This window comes from Sinocyclocheilus rhinocerous, unplaced genomic scaffold (assembly GCF_001515625.1).
Source record: "Sinocyclocheilus rhinocerous isolate Xijiao unplaced genomic scaffold, SAMN03320098_v1.1 scaffold453, whole genome shotgun sequence".
NCBI classification, from domain to species: Eukaryota; Metazoa; Chordata; class Actinopteri; order Cypriniformes; family Cyprinidae; genus Sinocyclocheilus; species Sinocyclocheilus rhinocerous.
Genome location: NW_015655565.1, coordinates 1,750,218 through 1,759,158, shown reverse-complemented (window position 1 = coordinate 1,759,158; position 8,941 = coordinate 1,750,218).

Genomic DNA, 8,941 nt, shown 5'->3' with positions numbered 1-8,941 from the left:
ATTCAGAACCCACTTGGAATCATTAAAACATTGATTTGAGTGTGCTTAACTACGTACTTTGAGTGGATGAAGGAAGTTTACAAACATTATACTAAGAACTGTAGGCCTATACATTTTGCATAAATTGAGGAGCACCAACGGTCTGAACTCAATAAATCAAACTAGGGCTCTCTGCACTTTTAAACGAGTTTGTATTTTTTAACTAAAGAATTTGTTCCATTTCAACTTCACAAAAGCGTCTCTGTGGAAGTCATCTTCAGTCAGACAGTTCTTCTGCAGAAGAGAGCTGCAAGAATTCAGTGAGTACCTAACTCATTGTGTTACAAAACATTACAATTACTTTGAAAATATCAAGGCCACTATTCTTTATTGTGGAGATTTTTATTATTATCTTTATTCTTAAGATATGCAAAAAAAAAAAAATATATATATATATTTTTCCCCCCTTTTTGTTAAGTTACAATTGGTTAGCTTGTCACACATTCCCTCATATCTAAATAAAGGAACAAAATAAAAGCTCTGAATACAGGGGATGTGAAGCCACAGATTAGGGCCTTGAGAGAAAAAGTACCTCTGTTGAACCTGAACTATCAATACAACCATGAAACAAAGACTTTGTACTTACAGTACAGATATATATATATATATGAAGGTTAGTGAGGGGGAAAAGTCAGCTTTTAAAAAACAAACACCAGTGGAATGGCAGGGACAAATCTAATTGTTGAAAATAATTGATTGCAAAGTAAAAGCCAGATTCCAGAAATCAATAGTGCTGCATGATACATAAAGAAAAGAGAGCATGAAATGGAGTGGCAGGAATTTTCCACTCAGAGACACATTTTGACAAGGACACCATTCAAATGCAACCAAAAGAATCCAGTGACGTGGTCCAATTCAAGGACAGCGTACATTTATCATATTTATTGCTGATTGAAACAAAGCAACAACATTCATTTGTAATCCAAATGAAAATTTATCAAATGACATGAGATTTATTTTAGGTAATAATGCAGGGATTTATTTTGCAAAAATTATTGGCTTGCCTTTTCCTCACCTATTACATAACTAAACACGCATGCATACATACAGACATACATACATGAATGAATGTGGCCATAATAAATTAAATTTTGGGTTGAAATTATTATCTAAAGGCTTTTGCTAAGTAAAAATAGTCTTACAGTGTATTTATATTTTTAAGTAGAAAAGTGAGTTGGCAGCAGTTGTGTTTGTTTTAAACGAGAGTGATTCCGCAGTGTGATACTAAGCTATTTTCAAAGTAAGTGGACTGATACATAGAATTGCCATGACAATGATAAATATTAGGAAATATCAGACTGCTTTGTGCCACAATTGACAAATCACAATCAAGTATTCCAGAGAGCAGAGTTAAAAAAAACAAAAAAAAACTGTGTAACAATCGCTAGCAGATATGTTTTTTTATTTTTCTAAATCATGAATTCAGAACCCACTTGGAATCATTAAAACATTGATTTGAGTGTGCTTAACTACGTACTTTGAGTGGATGAAGGAAGTTTACAAACATTATACTAAGAACTGTAGGCCTATACATTTTGCATAAATTGAGGAGCACCAACGGTCTGAACTCAATAAATCAAACTAGGGCTCTCTGCACTTTTAAACGAGTTTGTATTTTTTAACTAAAGAATTTGTTCCATTTCAACTTCACAAAAGCGTCTCTGTGGAAGTCATCTTCAGTCAGACAGTTCTTCTGCAGAAGAGAGCTGCAAGAATTCAGTGAGTACCTAACTCATTGTGTTACAAAACATTACAATTACTTTAAAAATATCAATGCCACTATTCTTTATTGTGGAGATTTTTATTATTATCTTTATTCTTAAGATATTAAAAAAAAAAAAAATATATATATATATTTTTCCCCCCTTTTTGTTAGTTACAAGTGGTTAGCTTGTACAAACATGAGTAGAGATGTCAGGTTTGGGAGTAAGGATGAGGCGAGAACACAAATGCAGAAATTCTACTGGGCTTTATTAATTAATAAAATAAAACAAGAACAAACAAAACAATGCCATGGGGGAAAACCCAGCAATAAATGCAGACACAAAGGGAACATAAAGACAACGAACTGGCACAGGACAGGAAACACTGGGAGAATAAATAGGGAAGCAAACAAGGAGGGTAAGAGGGAGGACAGGTGGAACAGGTGGAGCATCTGAAGCAATAATCAGGTAACAAGAATAGAAAAGGGTCCTATTAGTATTTATACTATTAGTATAAAATTAGAAGCACACAATTCCCTAGAATATCATTATATGCTTAAACATTAAGATTTGTACTCGTGGAAATGACTAAAGTAGTCAAACATGTTCATTAGAAGGGGTGTCCCAATACTTTTGGCAATATAGTGTATCTTAGGAAGCAGCATAATTAAGTTGCTGGCTAGGTTATAAAACAAAACAAACTTTTGCCACTTTTCAGAGAATACTCAGGTGGTTACTATGTAGTAAGCCACATTAAGATGACTGGTGATCTAATCTCTTTACTTTCACTTTCACATCAGATCTTTCTGATGACCTACTCTAAAATGATTTAATGATTCATTAGCATGAATGATGAATCATTAAATCATTTTCATTTAGATAGTGTGAGTGTTTTCATTTGGCTAGAGTGACCTTACACAGCATTCATTTCTCCCCTGACTTACTATTTCTGTATTTATGTGTGTGCAGCTACGTCATCCTATCTTTTGAGGGGAAAGGTGATTATATGGACATGAAACAGGCAGACACCATGCAGTACGTCCCCATGCTGGAAATGAGTGAAGCCTCAAAATACTCCCCCATCCAGAGATCAGACTATGACCATCCTCCCTCTCACAGACAGTTCAACGGTGAGAGAACTCTCTTAAATAGATAATTGCCCAAAAATGACAATTCAGTCATCATTTACTCATCCTCATGTCGTTACAAACAGGCATGACTTTCATTCTTCTGTGGAACACAAAAGCAGATATTTCGAAGAATGTGCTGGTTGCTCTTTTCCTTCCAGTTACAATGACGCACTGAAGCTTTCAAGCCTTAAAAATGAATGCAAAAGCACCATAAAAGTATAATTAAGACTGGCTTGTGTTCTGTATTGCAAGCCATTCGACAGCTTTGTACGAGGAACCGATTTTACAGGATTAGTTCAATCAAGTGATTCATTGAAAAGGTCCGATTCTAAAGACTGATTCATTCACAAATCATGAACTCTTGTCAAGCAGAGGAAAGAATGCCAAGATTTGAAATTCAAAAGCTCTAGTGTTTGGTGCGGTAGGGGGCCCAACCTCATATTCTTTCATAGGGCCCAAAATTACTAGGGGCGCCCCTGGGTGTGAGGACCATTCAGACTGTGCACTGGAATCAATCAGTATTGAGTGGTGGAAAACAGGAGCAGGAAACACACCAGAGCAATGCTTAATGCAGCATTGCTGTAACACTGGGGGTCAATCATTTGCCCTCTGCAGAAGAGGAGCATGAACAAATCATTTGCACCTTTAATATTAACATACCTGTCAACCCTCCCGTTTTTTCCGGGATTCTCCTGTATTTTACCATTCTATCCCACTATCATCCCGTTTAAATATTTTACCGTATTTCTCCTCAACCCATTTGTCCCCTCAACTTGGCAACCTACAGCCCAGTGATGCAATTGATATCTGCGCAGGGAGTAGGCCTACCGCGGGAAGGAAACAACGATCACTGGTAGAACTGGGAGGAGAAGACTCAGGTGGTGCTCCAGTGAAAAAAACTAAAATATACATGTAAATTGAGATATAGCCTACACTTCAAAAGGCTATGGTTTAATTGATTAAATATGAGCGCAGCAAGTTTCAAAGTCAGGTGCTGCGCTGCTTTGTTTACTGCGGTTACGGGGGAAACGGCTATATTCCTGGCGAAAAGCGCCACCTGCTGGCAGAGAGTGAATTTGCATTTTTCAATAAGCCCTTCTGCTCTTTGTTTAGACCAAATCCAAAAACGACCCTTATTTTTACGCAGAAATCACCAGTTGTAAGTGTGAACTGGTGGATCTACAAGAAGATAATGAATTATAAAACTCTAAAGATATATAGCCTACACTAAGATATATTTATACTACTAAATGAATATAATAGTTTGATAATAATTGTTTAAACTAATATATAATATAATATAATATAATATAATAAAGAATTGTTACTTTTGACTCCGCTCACCATACCACCCCCCCATCCTCCCGTATTTTGGAACCAAAATGTTGACAGATATGTATTAATGGCAGCGATATATAAATTCAAAGATATATAAAAAGATGGTGAAAGAGAAGGCAGTGGCTTCAATAAACATGATATGGCAACCAATGAAGTAGTTCAGCTGATAAAATGAAACAGCTGATATTTTTTTACTTTATGCCCCCAAAGAATATCAAAATGAATTTTAATTTAGAAATAAAAAATATGCTCATCATAGAAAAGATGTATTAAAGTCACTGAATTGCATTTTTAATTTAATTTGGATTGAACCAAAAAAGAATCATAAGAGAGTCATAAACCTGATTAAAAAAAAAAAGACCCTCCAAAAGAATGTCAACATGTTATGTGCCCAATTTGTTTGATGATCTGAATCTTTTAAGTGTGACAAATATGCAAACAATTAAAAAACAGGAAGGGGGCAAAAACTTTTTCACACCACTGTATGTTACTCAGCAGGACCTGCAGCTAACAGCAATATTTGTTGCTCCTCTCCAGCTCGTCAGCATGCTCAATAAGGTGGCCTTTAACCCTTTCGTGGCCTGTCAGTCACAGCCTAGCTCAAGCGAGCCCATGCAGGCAGAGCAGACAATGCCAGTACAGCTCCAGATGGACCGCAGCTGTGGTTCAGTGGAGCGTGGGCAAACTGCCCTCGTCAGCTGCCTGCATTGCAGCTCTGCCGCATTTTACGCAAGCTGCTCATTCGCACTCTCTCTCTCTCTATATCTCATGCGTGAGGAGAGCTCTTAATGGCACCCTGGTGACTCAGGGGAAACATAGAGCAAGCTCTTTTACCCAGCAAGCACTGTAGCAGACGCCTCCATTTTCATCAAATAGCCTATCGAGAGGATGGCGAGAGGCTCGAAAGCACCTGAATTGTTTTTTCACCGACACAATGAGCAAAAGTCACATCCCTGTCAGGATTATTTCATCACATTCGTTCACAGGAAAACTAGAAAGAGACAACGAATTGAAGTCAAAGTGGAAACAATGTGCTTGACTTCATTCAGCCACGTGTAACATGGGCCATCATCCGGAACAATAGCTGTTGCTAGCCTACAGCCAAATATTAAATAGAGAAATCATGAGCGGAGGAAGCCGAAGTGGATGTAAACGATCAGAGAGAAGACATTAAGAAATGCAGCTTATGTTTCTGCTAAGCAAAATGAGGTCAACTGACATTAAATATGAACTGGGCAATTTAAACAATATGGGTGAAGCTGCAGGCTGGGATGTGGCAGTTGCATAAAAATGCCTATAAAAGAAAAGCATTAGCAGAAATAGAGATAGAGGCAACAATACCCACCAGCAACAGTTTGACTGTCTTTGTCAAACTATTGAAGACATTCCATGTGGATATATACATACAAGTTTTGTTCAGCAGAGCACGCTGCAAGTCAACAGGTCACAACCATAAAAAAAAGTCATATGTGGGTGCAACCATAACATTTTCATTGTTGACCTTGAATCTGACATTGATAATGTTTGGCTTGGAGGCGGGGTGCCAGTTGACTGTCAATCAATAGGCACACAAGCACATATATGCATAGGCAAAATACATTATAAACGACGCGCACACACATACACATTCATCTCATCCTCATGATATAATGTATCCCAAGACTGGAAGTAAACTGCAGGAGAGAGGGCTGACATCAGATCCCTGGGCTTCGGGGTGGAGCAGGCTAACTGCTGCACGGCCGCGTTAGTCACACTTAATGGCCTCAGTGAGATAAACAGAGCATGATGACATGGGCTAAATAACACATGCAGCCCCAGCAAGGGCCAATGCTCTGCTAATACAGCTGGTTTTAAAGAGCGCGGTGCAGGGGAGTATCACCCCACCAAACTTAGATTTTTCCAAGCAGAAGTGCTGCCACGGCACAAGGATTTGTTGATGAGTAATTGAAAAGAAAATGTACTTAGATTTCATCTAATGGAATGAAATGAATGATGAGATTCAAAGAAGTCAGTTAATCTCTGCAGAATTTAGAAACTGCTTTGAAGTTTCTTTGAGATGTAAAGAATCTGAATCAAGTGCAAAGCAGTTGTTCTTAAAGGGGTCATATGATGCCCCTTTTCCACAAGTTGATATGATTCTTTAGGGTCTTAATGAAAAGTCTGTAACTTAGTTTGGTTAAAATTTCTCAATGGTAGCTAGTGTAAAAACACCTTTTTTCACCCTGTCAAAAATAGCTATTTTCAGATCAAGCTGTTTTTGTAGCATTTCCCTTTAAATGTTAATGAGCCCTGATGACCCCGCCCCTCTCTTCCGAGCCGCTCTCAGACTGTTTACTTTTAACCAGATTAAAAAAAAACACTAGGTGGATTTTTATCATTATAGGGTGGTTGTGTACACACACTGCCAACACACATTTCAGTTCAAACAACTTGTAAAAGTGCATGTAGCATCCTATGACCCCTTTAACCTTTTTGACTCCAATGCCAAAACAATAGACAATATTAGAAGGTCCGCTACTTCATCTAGAGAGTGTCAATAGATTCAAATTAATTATTGTGATTCATTAAACAAAATAGCTTTTTGTTTATAGCCTAATGAATTCAAAATTCCTGTTGTTGTTTGATAAAGTTACTATGGCTACATTCACACATCAATCAACAAATTACAGTTGTCAGCTGTGTTTTGGCCGTTTAATGTGGGTTATGTTCACACACATTTCGGTTATAAATGAGAGTAACAATAAACCGAACTGACGCCGCAAACTCACTGCAGATAAATTCAGTTATCTCATTCTTTAGCTCGATTATATATAATGTATTAAATAAATTTAAGGAAGTGACAATCTCATTTAGAGGCTACATCAAATCTGCGTTGTGTTTATAAACTAATTTGAACAAGTAGAAATTAATGCTGTATATAAAAACATCAAATGTGCTTCTCACAGGGAAGAGGTAGCCTATAGTAGCCGATATATATCGACACAAACGTTTCTCTTACCTGTGTTAGCTATCATATTTCAAGAAACCCCATAGGCTATTACTGGTTCAGTGCACGTAGTTCAGAAACTGTGGTCAGGCCAGCCTCCACTTTGAAAAACACGGTCATTCTAGCCGCCACATTGTTTTGTGGTGTGCGCATATATTAGGCGTTATGGTAATAGTGTGTAAAAACTCAGATCAAAGGAAAACCGGTCTCTGGCATTATTGAGCCAGTTTCTCTGTCCATAATGAATAAATGAATGAACGAACGAATGAATAAATAAATAAATAAATAGGGGAGACCGGGTATGGTTGTAACATGGGGAGAGTTGTAACAACACCATTTCCACCTATCAGGGATAAGCTAGGAGTCCTATGATAATTTCATTATTTACCCACTTCCACCCTGATCTTATATGAATGGTTGTCAAGGCTGTAAATAGGTATATGCTATAAGTTATAAAGAAAAAACAGATTTTGATGTAAAAATCAAATTTTTTTTTACCCAAACTATATTTTACTTAGTACTTAAATTGTTGCAGATAAAATCATATAACTTACATTATAATAAATTGTAGATTCTCAGGCTAAATGTGATGCATTTTTAATCAGAATCAGAATCAGAATCAGAAAGAGCTTTATTGCCAAGTTTCACCGTATATAGTAGGGGAACTTACCATAACCATTTAACAGGTTTTCACTGTAGCATTTTTACAGTCTTTTACCGTTAAATTCACGGTCATTTTTTACAGTGTACCGTTAAGGAGGTTTGTTCTACTAGTCTAATTTACACACATTCACGCACACACTCCCGCATCAAACAGAAAGTGGATTTGAGCTGTGTTCATTCGTAGAAAGTGTGACATTGTTTTAGTTCTTTTAGATTGTTCTCAAAAATTCAGCGAGTTACAGATGTTGAAACAAAAAGTGTTACATACCCGGTCTCCCCTACATTTAAAATAATACAAATGTTTAAAAAACGGTCTGATAAAATAAAAATGACTTCAAACGTTGAGTAATATTAAATGTAGAATTTCCAAATAATATGAAAATAACTGTCTGATGAGAAATAACAAAATAAAAGTCTTTCATAAAAAAGACAAGTTTTGAAAAGCTCCCTGTTTCCACAGACCAGTTTCAATTCAGAATAATAGTACACCACCCCAGAGTGTCACTCCCACAAATGTCTGGATCTGATGTGTAATAAAAACAATTAGTGCAAAATAAAAACAATTTTGTCTGTCAATTCTGATTGGTATAAAAATGAAACTCCCTGTTTCCACAGACCACTTTCACTTCAGAGTGATAGTACACCTGCTCAGAGAGTCACCCACACAATGTCAGGACTATCTGATGTATAATTCCAAAATAAAAGCCCTTTAAAAGCTCATAGGCTATTTAAGCTGCTTTGTCTGTCAATTTGGATTGGTTTAAAGGTGACATATTATGCCCCTTTTTACAATATGTAATATACGTCTCTGGTGTCCCCAGAATGTGTCTGTGAAGTTTCAGCTCAAGATACAGATAATTTATTATATAATTTTGAAAATGCCTATTTTGAGTGGAAGCAGAAACATGCTGTTTTTCGGGCCTGTGTCTTTAAATGCAAATGAGCTGCTGCTCCCAGCCCCCTTTTCCAGAATAGAGCTGCGCCATTACAGCTCGGACCTGCTAAAAACATCTGTTTTGGTTCTGATTATCATGTTTATCGCGCTGAAATAATGCGTTTTAAACCATATGAGTTAAAACTTC